We start from the raw sequence: 16561 nt of genomic DNA, 5'->3' as shown, positions 1-16561 counted from the left end.
ACCAAATTAGAGAATTAACTATCATACTGCAAGTTATAAAAGTTTGTCCAACTGGATTTCAAACAGCTCTGCAGTACAAACTTCGAAGATTCTGAGGTCATTGATTGAATTATCTTGCAGATGTTTTCTTGGTATCCTATGAGACTTCTTGTAAGAGAATGAGAACATTTTTTTGTTTGTTGATATTTTCAGCCATGGAACAATGAATGGATAGCATAGGGAGTCTGATAATATCTCTCCAAAAATTGTAGGTCATCTTTATCATTATAATGAGAGCTTAGCCATAATATTACATCCAGTGGGTATATTTGGACAAGATCTGAAATGAGCTAAAGCTATTCTTCATTAACTGAAGCCATCAAAAAAGTGAAATATAACTATTGCACATGACTGCAGCAGGAAGAGGATAATATAAATGTCTCACACAAATTAGCCTATGCCTGTTAGAGTAAGGTCTGATCCAAAGCATGCTGAGATCAGGGGAAAGATTGCAATGGGTTTTTAACCAAGCAGGTAGAAAGGAAACAGACAGAAGAATAAAGATTTCCCCCATATGATGATGGAAGGAAAAGGACTGAAAGAACCACCAAAAGGTAGATTATGGCTTTTAAAATATTTTTCCTTGTTTCCCTCTCTTACTAATTGTATACATTTGCTGTCTTCTAATAAATGTAATAGCCTCGCTATGTGATTATGCTTTTACAGACATCAAACATCTTTTTCATCTTTTATCCTTGGTTACCTTATAGGTATCCTGGCTCTTCCTTGTGTCAAAATTCAACTCATAGGAAAGAGATAATGTTTGATTTTTCTTAGAAATACTCTTTATAATCTTTTTCTTAAATAAGAATATCTGTGCACTGTGTAGAAAGTCTTAGGTTTTTAATCACTCAGTTTTCTTTGCTCTCTCTTACTCTCATGTAAATTTTAAAAAGTGCTTTTAGGGATAGCTTCACTGTTTCATTCACAGTCTGGTTTCCTCTTAAGCATGTTACTATAGAATGCTTTGTATCACCCTGAGTTACAACACCTACATTAGGTAGGTTTTATTTTCTGATGTACTGATATGATGTTTCTAGTTGAGAATTTAGACTGACTTGAATGTTCATCCATGTCTGTGGTATGAAGGATGTGGAAAAGAGAAAGGACTAATTTAGAAATAATATATGCTAGCAAGTAAAGTTCTCCCTACTTTTCACCACACATTTTATTCCACATTCCTTGGAAATCTAGCATCCTAGAAAACTCTTTTCAGGTTGGCCATATGCAATTTTGGTAATATCTTTATGTTTCCAGCACACATGGCTGCAGTGTGTGTGCAGCAGTGTAAATTTTACATGCATGACAGTGTGAGTATACAGGACACGTTCCTACATATGGGGGTTTCTTGTTTGACCGGAAGAAATATCCCTACTACTAAAACATATGTAGTTATCTATAGATTTGATGTGGAGCTTCAGTAGAAGTTGAATAATTGTCATTGTAAAACATTATATATATATATATATCCTAAAAATAGAAACAATTTCAGCACTTTTAATCTCATTAGCTTTAACTATGCAGACTTAAGCATCATTAAAAACCTTATACTTTCACCATGTTATTGCTAAGAAAATACAGCTACTTGCAGAACACAGAACATTGCATCCTTAAATAGGTTTCTAAGACAGGCACTCTTGTATGGCAAGTCATCTTCTGCCATCTCTTTACATTGAATATGGAAAAAATGTCCCTGATGAACTTTACATTCCTGCTTATCTAAGCTGGTTTTGGCTAAGAATAATTTTCTTCAGAGTAGCTGGCACAGGGATGTATTTTGGATTTGTGCTGGACACAGTGGTGATAACATAAGGATGGTTTTGTTATATTCCTGCAAAGTGCTTGCACATCATCAAGGCCTCTCACCCCACTCCATCACCGAGGAGGCTGGGGCTGGGTGAGTCACAACCAGGACAGCTGACTCCAGCTGGCAACAGGGATATCCCAGACTATATGGTGGCTTGCTCAGCATTTAAAGCTGGGGGGAAAAGGAAAGCAGGGATGTTCAGAGTGATGGTGTTTGTCTTCCCAAGTCACCGTTGTGTGTGATGGGGCCTGGCTTTCCTGGGCATGGCTGAACACTTTCCTGCCCACGGGAAGTGGTGGTTGAATTCCTTGTTTTACTTTGCTTCTGTGTGCGGCTTTTACTTTACCTACTAAATTGTCTTTATCTCAGCCCACAATTTTTCTCACTTTTTCCCTCCTAATCCTCTCCATCATCCCACAGGAGAGGAGTGAGCTGTGTGTGGCTGAGTACTGGGTGGGGCTTGAACATGATACTATTGCACCCAGCTTGTAATATTTAAAAGACAAGACATTTTAAATTAGTCAGCAAGATTTCTGGCTCTGTCTTGGTGTCCTGTAAAAGATTCTTCCTGAAGAAAAAACTGCAGATGAGTGTTGAAGTACATATTTGACACATTTTTGTTTCTAGTTTTGGTTACTAGTAAAGCAGACATGAATGAACCATACATTGACAGTCATTATATCTGGAGCCAGGTCGTATCCTTTTCCATCAAAATGTAATATCCTGCCTTCTGCCAACTGGCTGCAATGCCATCTGCCAGGAAGAGGGAGATAGGGTGTTTTTTTCACTCTGCCTTCCAGGGTTATTCCTGTGAAGAAGGCATGTGACTCAAGTTGTAGGATGACTCAAGCTCTTATGGTCTTCTTGGAGTCGTCCCACAATCAATTTAATGTGTCTGACCCGAAGACAAATGTCTCCTTTTGTCTGCAACATCACCAGCAATTTTCTAAACTTTGGCTTCTGTTCCATATGCCTTGCAAGAGATTTAGAGAATTGAGCACAGGCTGAAAGCAAAGAGCTCCTGATATTTTAATCTATTTCCACTCTTTAGATGGGTATGATTGTGGACATTCTCTTTTCCTCAGCATCTCTATTTATAACCAAGGGGAGGCTAGAAGAATTAGGTAATGCCTGCAAAGTGCTGTTTTAAATAACAAAAAATAATGAATTTACTCTTGATGGGTTACTATATAGGTCAGTATATAATGTTATTTCTTATCTCATCTAGCTCCTAAGGACTGAATATTTGTTATTGCTTCAAGGAGATTGCTCTCCATTTCTGAGTGGCATGCAGACCTCTGTGAATACACAAAGATTTTCTACAAAAGGGATCCCATTCAGATCATTCTCAGTCTTAGAGTAAACAAACAGTATTGCTTTTCTAATTTTCCAGTAAAATACATTACTTGATATTTGGCAATATATTACATTTTCATTGCATTAGATTGCTGGAAAAGAGGTACTTTATTTGCATGCTTTTATCTTGTGGGGGGAAGACAGAGAAAAGAAATGTAATTACACTGGGTGCTTTAGTCTCCTAATTAGTTTCACTGGGTCTTAGATTTAACTCTTACATTCTGTGAGGTTCATTTTTCTTTTCTTTCCTTTTATCTTGTTCCCTTTTTATTTTGTTTCTAGAGGCAGCCCCTGATGGCTGGCTGTGGCTGTGTGACACCCACTTTTCCCACAGCAACAGAGCAAATACTGCTCCCAGCCTGTTACCAGCATATTCTGAGTCTTGCTAGGTATAGGCAGAGAGATTCTGCCTCTAAGTACCACCATTACGGGTATAATTTGCTTCAAGCCACAAACAGGGCTGGCTCAGGGTCAGTGGAAGTGCACTGTGTGTTGCTGAGGTGACTGCATGCTCTCAGAATTCACCGACCATCATTTCATAAAAAGTTGGCTAGCTGTGCTGCATAAGGGCTTCATGAAACAATAAGAGAAAACACTTCACAAGGGCAGTGATCTTCAGCTTCTTTCCAGAATTCCTCTGAAAGGATACTGCAGTTTCACCGTCATTACTGTTTTTTAAAGCATTTATCATTTCTTAAAGGCAACAACTCCTTGAAATCCTGAATCACAGACCAGATCCCTTTTAGTAAACAGAAATGCAAAAATGAAGGGGGAGTCACCACTTTACTTTAGATACCTGAATTAACCCTGACAGTGAGGGAATTCATTAAAGACAGCTCATCTCTGAAGTCCTTCCTTTAGTCAGCGTAGAAAGAGACTCCTTTGCAGGGAACAATTTGAATTTTCCACATCAACCTGAAGAACATCTGTTTCTCCTCTCTGTCCACTGAGCCCCAGGAGAGAGCTGGTTTTGTTTGACTCCTAAAGTGAAGGTTAAGGCTGCTCTCCTGAGTCTCTGATGTGCAGGGCACATAAATTTAAACCATGAGAAGGTGTAGTAAAGGGTTGATAGACATACAGGATCAGGGAGGGTGAGAGTGCCATAGCATTAAATTCACTGATAACCAGTGGGGATATTGCAATTCTTATTGACATTACTGACACTTGGAGAAAGCCTTTTGAAAAGGAAAACTACTGCTTCACTTTTTCCAAGTTTGTTTTCTTTTTAATTAAAATAAATGTTTCTGGCTGCCTTATTTATCAATGACCCTTTTTTCTTTCAGTCTGTACTTTCTGCAGTGGCTAGCTTGAATAAAAAGACAAATTGGGGGGTTCAGAACAGCTAAACTTGTGTTGCTCATAAAAGGTGTCAGGCCAGACCAAATTAAACTGTTCTTTGACCTGCTGGTTTTAAGTTTACCCCTAGAGCAAATACACTCTTGTCTTAAGGTATTCTAAAAGCAAAGCTGACATAGCTAGGCTAAGAAGTGACACAAAAAATGGACAAGAAATGTGAAAAATATATTTTGCTTTATAGACACAGTGACATGGAGAACTCCATGACATATGAAGAAATTCCATCCAGAAATGTGAAGTTAGGACTTGAAAATTTCAAAACTTTTGGTAGCCTTCTATCAGAAATTTGAATTCATAATGATAATTTTCCTACCCATCCGATGATAAAGTTACAGATGAATAAATGTTAGCATATTTTTAATATTAGGCATTTCAAAAATTTACCATAGTAAAAGTTATCAAGTTTTTTTTGTTGTTGTTGTTTTTTTTTTTTTTTTAATTATCTACAGAGGCACAGAACCAGTCTGTGTACTTTATATAAATTCATTTCAAAGGCTTTGACATATTTCCTAAGCAACTTTTTCCCTCTTTAGGTACTGGAATAGTAGAACCATATAAACTGGTGATTCTAGGGAGAAACAGGAACTATTTTTACTAACTAGTTGTATCCCAAGAAGACTCTTCTCTTGCCAAGCAAAAAGAGAAAGGCTCTTTCAGCATGCTTCAGAGCATGTAAGTTTAACTTTCCAGTGCCAAAATTATTTCAATATAAAAATTAAAGTATTTAGTTTCACAGATGCATTTGAGAATGCTGCTCCCATGTTAATGCACAGAATTAATGTACATGCCAAACCCCCTTTACCTCAAGGAGTAATACAAACAAGAACCTTAGGAAAAGTTATTTTGAAGATATTAACTGTATTTGTTAACAATTTTTCATTGTGAAGAATGAAGGAATATATACTTATCATAAGCACATACAGACATCTCTTATTGGGAAGAGATGGGAAAGGTAATCTGCTTTTGATTATGATCAAATATCACAACTTGTGCTACATACACCACAAACTGCAAAACATTTGAACAATTTGAAAGCAGCAATCACGAATCTAAGGTGAATTTCGGAATTTCCCTCCTTTACACATGTGCAACCATTGCAGGAAATCTTCACAGCAGAGGATTTAGATTTGTCCATCTTTAGCTTTGAGGCTTTGATGAATGCGTTTCATCTTGAGAAAATATTTCCACAGATGCTATGCATATATTGTCCAAACATAATTAATTTTAGGCAGGGGGAAATGCCAGGGAATATAAAACCATCACGGGATTCACAGTAGATATTCTCATGTGGATTTAAGCATCCTCAGTTGTTCCTGATTTAGTTGCTCTTCAGCTCCTAAATTCATTCATGCTTGTCCGCCTAGGAGAAGTAGAAGCACTCCGTATGTAACAAAAATGGTTCTGCCATTCTTCTAATGTTACAGCAAGCAATTTTACAGTACTGTTTTAATATGTAAATATAAAAAAAAACCCAAAACAACAAAACAAACAAAAAACCAAAGAAGAACAAAGTTCTGTTGATATAAACTTGGATACTCTATTACTGGGTATTATTGTCCCAGTCAAGCTGTAGGAATTTCCCAAGGAATGTCTCTGTTCTCATTCTAAACATGGAAGAATTGTTCAGGGTGGATAATACAGAGACAGTTTGAGCTTTATGAATATTTCAAACATTCGTATTTTCAATTACGTCCCTAATTACGAAACAAACTCAGCAACATTAATTTTGAAAGGACTGCATAATTCTTGGATGTATTTCTGTACAACTATCTTAGTGAGACATCTGTTCAGATAAATATTTCTCAAAGCTTTCCCTTAAATCTAAGCTGGCAAGGTGGGCAGAGTATGAGCTTTGATATTAACTAAAGAGATCTGCATTAGTTTACAAAAAGCTAATTTCTCTGCCTGTATAGAGCCTGTACTTCCTGCTATGCTTTGCATTCCTTTAAATAAACTAACAGTATACCTGACACTCTCTATTTTTCTCCTAGAAAATGTATGCATTTGGAAAGATTAATCACAAATAGATGCTGACATTCCCATAATATTCCAATGACCTGCACCTCCAGGCAATCACTGTTGCCATACATACATTGTAGGTTTATCTGCAGATTTATATCCTCTAGGTATCAGACTCAAGGCTTAAAGTACAGATGGACATTTTCCAGAAGCTTTGTTGCTGAGGAATTGTAGTTTCAAACTTACCTTGAGAGAGAGAGTTTCCTTCTGGAAAATAGAAGCATGATTTTTTTTTTAATGTCATGCAATAGATATGCATGAAGAACACTGAATTTTCAAAGATTGTAATATGTAATAAAAAGACTATGTTTGTTTTAAATGAAGATCTGAGAATACACAATTAATGCTGAATAAGTGAAAGAGTACTCAAGTGGGAGAACTTATAAGGACATGAGATGGAAAAGTAAATACTTGTTTGTTTGTTTTGGGGTTTTTTGTTTGGTTTTTGTTTTTTTAATTTTTTTTTCCTGAAAGAATTGAAACAATATTTTGGATTCTCTGTCAAACTTCCTATTTTGTTTTGTTGTTTTGGGTTTGTTTTTTGGGGTTTTTTTAACTATTTGTTTTATAGAAGTAATATTTTGGTTGACAGTTACAGTAACTAGCCTGATTAATTCACTGCACTGGACCCTACTGACTTGTATTCTTTCCTGTTATCACCCCAATTTTACTGGTGATAACTTGTAACCACTAGACCACCAGAGCTGAGTAAATGTACATTGCAAAACAAAGCAAATTATTAATTAAACTTTTCTCTATGAGTTCATACACTGATTCAGTTACTTTCCAGCAAAAATTTCACAAGCAGTTTAAGATTAATAGAAAATAGAAAGAAACATTAGTTGGAAATGTGTCTTGTGTGAATAAACCTGTTGTAACAATACCAAATTTCTGAATAAGCTATCAAAAGGGAAAGCATTTATTAAATAAGTATGAACAATGCACATTTCAGGGGCCCATGTTAAAGAATTTCAGACATGGAAAACAAATCAGGTAAATAGTGCTATTTATGATCAAAAGAGGACCTAATTATATATTAGCACTTTGTTATGGATTTTTATCTATCCTTTCTGTTTCCACTCCTTCTGTATAAATTAATCTTTTTCCACCTTGCTGATGCAAATATATATCTTACATCATTTCCCTCACATTCTCCCCTTCACACCCTGCCTCTTTTCTTTCTAAAGACACACTATGATAGCAATGCTACTTGAATAACAAGGCACTTACATCATGTGCTTATAAAGTTGGTTTGCCTGACTTTTTTTGTGACCAGAACCATTGAAATGCTCTGTAAGGATTCTGAGTAGAGCACCTTGTAGTACTCTAGCTTAAGGTGTATAAATAACTGAACAAAGTCTATATTAGTCAGGAGTAGTTGCAGTCACTGTGTTAGCAGCTCCTTTCTTCACTTAGCCAAGAATCACTGTTGAGAGATTATTTGTTATGAAAAACATCTTCAAAATTATTCACATCCTCTACTTATTCCTTCCAAGAATTTGCTGCTCCCATTACTGTAACAGTTTCTGCTTGGACTACGAGTACTAACCACACAATGTACATTTCACTGACAATTCTGTGCTAAGAATATGAAGGCTTGTTCTCTGCTCATCCTTTCTATTATATTCATAGTCTCCTAAAGTAGAATATCCTTTCTCAGCTGCTAGTCAGCTGGCACAGAACTTATAATTTCACAAAATGCATTTCACAAGATTTACATACGTTCCTTTGGCCCATACATAGCAGATGCCCACATGCAGCACATGCCCAAACTATCAGGGTGCAGATCACCCTCTTTCTATAATGGAGATTTGTCACCGTGGAGACAGTGCCCTACAAGTGGGAAGATACATGAAGCAGCACACAGGATGTTCAGTGATGGGTGCAGAACATCCATGGCACACAGTCATTTTTTGCTGGGACCTCTGGCCATCATCTATGTCCATCCCAGTGGAGAAATGAGTTGTCATTAGCTTGTGAATCTTTGCTGTCCAAAGGCTTCTCTTGAAATCATCACAACCAGCACTGCTTGCTATGCCAGTGAATCCCACTGCACCTCAACACAGTCTGCACTCCAGAGTGACATGAAAGAAAAAATCTTTATTAAAAGCATCAGCCTGTATGTGGCCCTTTTTACATTCTTCATAGTGATGTTACCTACTCATTACAGTTGTGAATTCTGAAATTACTTCAGGACCATCACAGACTCTGCTCACTTCAGTTCTGATAGGCCTTGCAGAAGTGTGCATTCAGTCACCTGACTGGTCAGGCAGGAGACACTTGGGCAACATGGTCTTTAGTGCTAACTGAGTTGTCAACCTTTTTTCTACCTTATGCTTGAGAATGCTTACAAGCCTTTATGACAGGAGCCATATGCTAGACAAGATCCTTCCACAACCCCACATCTTACTGTACTTAGACCACCTCTGCTGAGATATCTGCACATCACAGTAGATAGGAACTTCTATTTTAAGAAAGCATTTAGCAGAAATCTGAACTATGTGTAAACTTTGCTTTAAACAACTTGATTCTTGTGAAGAGGAAAAAGCATGCAAGAAAGCTGTATAGATTTTGGGAAATCAATAAAAGATAATATAAGGGGCAATGTATCATGTCTTTCATCTCAGCCAAGGCAGATGGCCTGGGCATGACACCAGCACTGTAGGTAGGCACCTGCTTGGTGTCAGTAAAGATATATCTCTGGCACCCTTCCCAATGCGGTCCTCTTTGAGGTGTAGAATTCTCAGTCAGGAACAGAATTATATATCTCATTAAGGTGCTGCTCTTCTTCCTCTGATCTTTAGTTGATGCCTTGAGCCATTCCACTCCCTGCCATGATCACCTTCTTAAAGAAGAAATGGTTTTACCCCTGTACTTGACACCGGTGGGGCTGCACCTCAAATCCTGTGTTCAGTTTTTGGTCCTTCATGACAACAAAGAGAGGTGCAGGAGCATGTCCAAAAACACCTGAAAGGAGGTTGTAGCAAGTTGAGTGTTAGATCATCTTCCAAGTAACAAGTGACAGGACAGGAAGAGATGGCATCAGGCTGTACCAGGTGAGGCCTAGGTTAGATATTAGGAAAGCTTTCATCATGGAAAGGGTGGTCAGCAATGGAAAAAGGCTGCTGAGGGAAGTGGCAGAGTCTCCATCCCTGGAAATTTGAAAAGCACATGGATGTGGCACGAGGGAACATTAGTGGTGAGCGTGGCAATGCTGGGTTAATGGTTGGACTCAATGACCTTAGAGGTCTTTTCCAACTTTAACAATTCTATGACAGTCTAGAAGGATTCTAAGACATGGCCAGTAGGTCATTTCATATGGGCTGCAGCTCTTACTGTGAGCTGTTTTCCAGAGCTGTTTCTGGCCTATCCAGGCCAGCCTTGAGAGTAACACTGTGGTTGTGCTAAGACCAAGATATGGGGTAACACAACAGGTATGAATGGAAAGGGTGAACACAGAGGAAAGGCTGTGACAGCAGCAAAGTTCTCCAGGTGAAGATGAATTCAGGAATGACTTTTTTCTAGGAGCATGTGGAAGAAATGCGCTGCCGTCTAGCTGTGAAGCACAGTGTCACTTTGAAAGATTATGACATCCTCCACCAGGTAGAGTGCTCAGCTGGGTTGTTTGCTTCATGTTTTGCAGTTTATATGAGTCAATGGGAGGTTTTAGCTGTTCTCATCCTTCTCTAACAATGCTCTTGTTGTTTTTCTTTTGGAACTGAGCAGGCTAGTACAAGACTACATATCCTAGATGAAATCAGAGCACTGACTTGTATCAGGGAATTGCAATGCTCTCTATATTATTTATTGTTTCTTTACATACGCAGTGTAACATCTTGATCATTTTGACCACAGATGCACACTGAGTTTTTTCCTGTGATAAGCTGGTGCATTTCTCATCAAGTAAAGTTTTCACTTCTGCAAATTATTTGAGTATTTTTGTTCACATCCAAAAATGCATTGTTTTGCATTTGAGTTACATTAAATAACAACTTAATATTCCTAGTAATAAAATAGATATTTACTACAGTGTTCAAGGACATAATTTATTATCTGTGTTTATTGTGTTTTTCTTTGATCCTGACTGCCCTGCCCAACTTTATCCCCTTTGACAAACATAAGGAAATCTTGAAGCACAGTACCAATTATGAAAAGAAGTGACTCCTACTGCAAAATGTGTGTTAGCGAAAATAAAAACAATGATAGTCTAACAATTTCTATTATTGTGCTTCCACACAAAGAGAATTAGTCAGTTTATGCCACTTAGAGTAGCTGAACAAGTACTTATGACTGCCTGGAATCCAAGACTGAAGCCACCACAACACTGGAGCTGGTATGTTTGATGATGTTTTTATATCAGCAGGATATAGAAAATTGATACTCTACTGTTTTCAATTAGTATAGAATCTCCTAACTGGACTGGCAGCTTTTCTTGTACCTATCACCAGAACCTACACATTGTGTAAGAAGCAAATTAGCTAACAATCAAAATATTAAAAAAATATATATATGAAAATATATAAACCCTGTATTAAATAGCATGAATCTGACTCAACTTTATTTTACAAAGTCTTTTAAATTTTATTTCAGTGACTATTCAGCCAAAACAGACAAAATGACACATTCTTCCTTTATATTTTTCTGAACATATGGAACAATGGCTTCCTCTTTGAACTCTTAATTTCTGAGCAGTGCTTGAAGGATGGGAATGGACACAGAGTTTACAAGCCTGAAAGGAAAGAAGCAAGGTTACTTCCATGAAGTGGTTTACTTTTACACAATCTTAGTAAAGGATGGGTTTCTACCATTTCTTTGAAAATAGTCTCCCACTTTTTAGTTTTTTTAGTTTTTTAAAATATTTTCTTTCTTCATTATCTAAGCTCTAAAAATCTTCAGATTTTTAAAGTATCTTTTTTTTCTTTCTTTTCAGTCATGCTTAACTGTATCACAGAAAATGTTTTTTTAAACACTGAAATTCATAACTTTCCATAGCACAGTTGCCCCAAACAGTCTATACCTCCCTTGCATTTTATCTAACCAGACAGTCTGATTGATTTATCTCTTTTCCAGAACATCTAATTATTTTGAGAATGTACAGCATCTCTACTTGTCAAGTATTAGCTCTCATTTTGGTTTCATTTAACTTCTGGAACTCCTCTAATAATACTTTCAAGTATGTCTTCAATCATGTTCAAAACCTTTCTATTTTTGCTCGTTCTTTCTCTGAAATTAAAATTTTACATAGGTGAAAAATCTCTACAGTTTTTACAGATGAATGATTTTTAAAGGGGAAAGCATAGTAAAGGTGATTAACTCCACAATTATGACATTTGTGAGAGCTAAAATCACAAGCAAGGAATTCATATTGGTTTTATGAAAAAAATGGAAATACATATTGAAAAAAAAGCAAAAAGGGAAAACAATATACTCAGAAAGTAGCAAAATGTTTTTCATAATAAATTAGGATCTTACAAGTGGTTTAACCAAAAAAAAAGGGTTATAGCAATGTATAGCATGATGGGGGAAAATTAGTTATATTCAGAAACATGTCATGAATGACATTACTATATTTACTTTTGTTAGTTAAGCTTAACTGTTTGAGACATCTGTTCATGAATTTGATGGATAATGCACATTTGTTGAAAGGGACTAGGTGACTGTCTTTAGCTTTTGCTAAGAATCATGTTTGACAATTTCTATTGCAAGTCCTAAGGGTGTTTTAAAATTTTGAGTTGATACTTAACATGCTTAAGTAAAATTATTCTTGCAAAAGTTCGTGTATTGGAGTGACAATTAAACACAGTAATTATTACTGATAAAGACTTACCTAAGCTCTTCCTTCATTCTTGTAATCCTTAAAAGAGGAAGATATGTGCATATCTTTCTTTTCCCCCAGTCTTATGCATAGAAATCAAACCAAAACTAACATCATGAGAATCAAATTATGCCAAATACAAAAATCAAGCTGGTGTTATAAATTATTAAAAATTCATTATGATTTCTGATTGTCTATCAAAACAGACAGACAGCTAGAAACTTTTTGCCTGGATATGTAACAGTTAAATTTTATGAAGCTGACTCCTGAGTTATGATTCATTTGATAAAATGCAGAAAACACCTTGCACATATTGATACCTGAGCTGGGCACCTTTGGGTTTCTCCATAGTTACTGCAGAGAAATAGGCACTGGGGTGGTAAAATATATCCTTTCCTGAAGCTGGTATCTACATTAGCTTCAACGAATCACACTTGGACAGTGTTTATTGCTCCCCATTGGTTGTAACTTAGTCATCAGTGATGTGTATGGTTGCAAATGTTCCACACTGACACTAGAAAAACAATCAAATGAAACAGAATTTAATTTCAGTCTGCTTAGTTAAATTATATCCCTAGTATAGCCTATTTTAGCCAATATTAGCAATAAAAGCAGAAGATACAATTGAAGGTTAATTTCTGCAGTTTTTAATACAGAAGACATTCAGGTACAGTCCAAATAAATTTTAACTGTGGAATAAGCAACTTCACCTTTTAGAATTATTGTATTACTGAAAGATCAAGTTAAGACTTCAGTGGTGTCAGGCACAATGAGCCAAGGGAAAAGGAGACACCTTAAAAAAACAAAATGTCACCTGAAAATATGTGTTTTGCCCATGTTGCACTGTCTATACGATTTGGGAATTTTTTTGTGTTTATTTAATCCTTTGTGTAATTTTAAAGGAAAGTTGTGTCCAAAGATAATAAAAAAAAAAAAAACAAACAAACCAAATAGCAGGATATTTACACCACTGCACCACAAAATGCTGTTTTTTAAAAAGTCTACATTGTTTTATTTGTGATTTGGTTTTGGTGTTTTTTTCCATTAATATGAAACATTTTCAGATATGAAAATCCATATAAAAATCAATATGGTCAATATGAATATCTTTACAAAAATATATGAAGGATAATAAACTACAGAATTCTTTTGAAAATTAAATTAACTTGTGTGTTTTTATTTGTTTAAATAACTTGTATATTTTTATTTGTTTAAAAAGGCTTTACTTTACAAAACAGAAATTCTTAATTCCTACAAGTTTATTGTCTCAATATGTAAGTTGTCTGACTTGTAATTCTGCTTGACTGCACTACATTCAATGTAGAGGTTTTAATATCTAAAAAATACCAAGATATAGATAGCCTGATGATTTTTTGTCCTAATCTTGGGAGTTGTGAACCAAATATTTCTGTGACTAAACTGATTATTCCTGCAGATGTCACATAAGATTTTGTGGTGAGTCAGACCAATTTTTTTTTTGGTGTAAAATTTCTAGAATATCTCAGTACATTGTGAGTCCTAGTTTCATTTTCTAGTTGAATTTCAGAATCAGTATTTGAATAGGCATGGAACTTTTATGCCATATATTCTAAAATTCCTGTCTTCCGGTGGGGCTGCAACAACTGCAGGTTTTCAGTTACCATTTGCTTCTGCAGTTACCTGTCTCCAGTAAATGCCAGATTTCTGGTACTGTGTCTTTAGACGGTGTACATTATTCTGCTCAACATATGTAGAAACTAAGCTTGGAAAAGATAGGAGAAATAAGACAGTCTTGACAAGATATGACAGATATAAAATAAAATTATATTTAGTCAAGGTATTGCATGGTGGGTTTTTTTCCTCAAAACTCAGTTGAAATTTTCAGTCTTATTTGTAAGGAATCATCAAAGAAAATGCCAGCAAAAATATGGATTATTGAAGTATTGATAAGATAAAAGCTTTAAAAATTATTGAAATTAAACCAGAAATTTCTGTATCATATGTGAAAATCCTTTTTTTAAAGTGATCTAGTGCTATCAAACGTAGTTTTAAAGTAAAGTCAATTAGAAGCATAGGATGGTGTGAGAGAAGCAGCAATACAGCTACAGCCTTACATTGAATGGTCTTTCTTGTAACAAGCAGTTCTAAGTCTAGCATCTGAGTAATACAGAGGGATTTCTTTTTTCTTTGCTTATTTAACCATTCAGTAAAATGAATTTAAAGGCAAATTAAAGTTTGGAGATATGAAACAACTCATGCAAATTCTTATCTTACTGATAGACCTTCACTTTTCAACTTAGAGTATAAATAAGCATGATTTGAGGTGTCTGGAAGGCTGAAAACCCACTTGTCAGTAAAGTATAATCCATTATTCAACCTATGGGCAGGGAAATAATGACTGCATCTTGAACAGTCATCACTCTCCATAGGATCAGTGCTTCTTTTTATGGGAAGGTGCACAACTTTCTCCTGTCATCACATAACTGCTCAGGCTCTGGTGTCTGCATGTTATGACCCTGCCTGTAATTCAGAGTGGCTAGCATGAAAGTTGTTTTTGAGAAGTGCCCATCAAATTGGAATTCATGGGGGGGGGGGGGTAAGAAAAAAACATAAAAGAAAAAGAAAAGGATAAAAAAAGAGATGAGGTGAGACAAAGTTGAATTTCAAATTCCAAAACTATTCCCCTGGGAAATGAGAATGCAGAAGGTATTTGCAATGATTCAATGCTGACTCTCTGTTAAGCTAGGCTAACACTCATGGAAGAATGCTCTTCAGGATAAATTGCTTTTGAAAGGAGCCAGTAGCCTTTTGTTGGGGTGATAGGTCATAGAGGGGATTTTCAAAGACTTGTAACTTGTCTGTGATATCATACCATATGTTGAATTGGTCTTAGTTGTTTTGAAAGTCCCACATGGCTTTATTTGCAGCTATACAGAAAAGAATATTGCTAAATATATAATAGAAACACAGTAGATGAATAATAATACTAATCAAAACAGGGAAATCAATAATTTCAATAAGAATTTAAGAATAATCTTTTTTTTGAATATTAGGATTTGTGAATTTGACTCAGTGGAAAGAGTTATTACCTATCTCTAGTAAGAATCCAAAAAGTAGTTTCAAATCTCAGGAGAAAAAAATCACTAATTTCCTGAATCCTAAAAGTCTTCTAGGCTTGACATTTTCAACAAGACAACTCTTGGCAGGCTTGAGACTTCCATTTTAATCTTCACCAAGAAAATGTCTCTTGATTCAGGAGTCACTAGCTGCTACTCAGCAGTTGTGATAAGCCTAATGCCCCTCTCAGAGGAAAGCCCATTCCTCATGGACATAGTCTTAACCATCCTAGTCCTGATTATTATCCAAGCAGCCTTTAAATAATTACCTTTAAGGAGCTGCTAGGCATTTTTTAATTTTTTTATTTTTTCAACAGCAGACCTCACGCAAACTCAGAAAATTAATTCTTTTCTTTGGAGCAGCTTGGCCCCATTATTTCACCAGCTTCAGCGCAATGAAAACAACTTACGTGAGCTGTCAAGGCTTATCTTTCGAATAACTCCTAAATACTTCAGCACAGAAAGTAAAACATGGTGACTAATACTCTAACATCTGTTGCACATTGTCATGCATCCTGCTGCTGCCAACCAGCTAAAATGGCAGCACATTTTATAGCCAGATGTGTCATGTCAAGATTTCATCTGCTTCTTCACTGTAATTCTAGGGAATCTAAGCTCCTACATCACATATAAGCTAAAAGATAAGGCTAAGAATCAAAAATTTTCTCTCTGGAGAAGATATCATGTGCACTTTGTCAAGTGCAGAGTGGATGCCCTGCCCTGAGCTTCTCTTATCTAATTGAACATTCAGTTACAGAAGCATTTACTAACAATAAATGAATGAAGAGAATGCCTCAAGATGTTCCTACTTTGATGGGTTATAAAGTAGAGGGAAAAAGAAGAAAAATCAGCCATCACGTTTGTTTGGTCTGATGAAATCAGTTTCTTGGAAGGATTTCTACAGGTAATAAGATATATGATCTCGAACACAACATACTACACCCCTCCAACACCAAACATTTCATGAAGTAAAATTATTTTCTTAAAAATAAGATCACTGGCTCTGTTGTCTCAACCTGATTCTTTATGCTTGAGTTTTGAGCATATTATCCCTTCTCAGTGGAGACTTTTGGA

At 36.0% G+C, this 16561-nt stretch overlaps 2 long non-coding RNA genes across 2 annotated transcripts in view; one reads left to right on the top strand and one right to left on the bottom strand.

The window, feature by feature from the left end:
- LOC135293761 (uncharacterized) overlaps window positions 1-16561 on the top strand; it is a 98518-nt gene that overhangs the window by 26918 nt on the left and 55039 nt on the right. The window lies entirely within an intron of this gene.
- LOC135293760 (uncharacterized) overlaps window positions 10924-16561 on the bottom strand; it is a 43197-nt gene continuing 37559 nt past the window's right edge. Inside the window, exons 7-8 of the long non-coding RNA XR_010355857.1 lie at window positions 12713-12906; window positions 10924-11306 (exon numbers count right to left, since the gene is read on the bottom strand). This is a non-coding gene — a long non-coding RNA (uncharacterized LOC135293760). The remainder of the gene's footprint in view (window positions 11307-12712; window positions 12907-16561) is intronic.

The sequence above is a fragment of the Passer domesticus genome, chromosome 2 (genome assembly GCF_036417665.1).
Source record: "Passer domesticus isolate bPasDom1 chromosome 2, bPasDom1.hap1, whole genome shotgun sequence".
In the NCBI taxonomy this organism is placed as follows: Eukaryota; Metazoa; Chordata; class Aves; order Passeriformes; family Passeridae; genus Passer; species Passer domesticus.
Note: the sequence above shows the minus strand (reverse complement) of the source record. Positions and strands in the feature narration are given on the sequence as shown.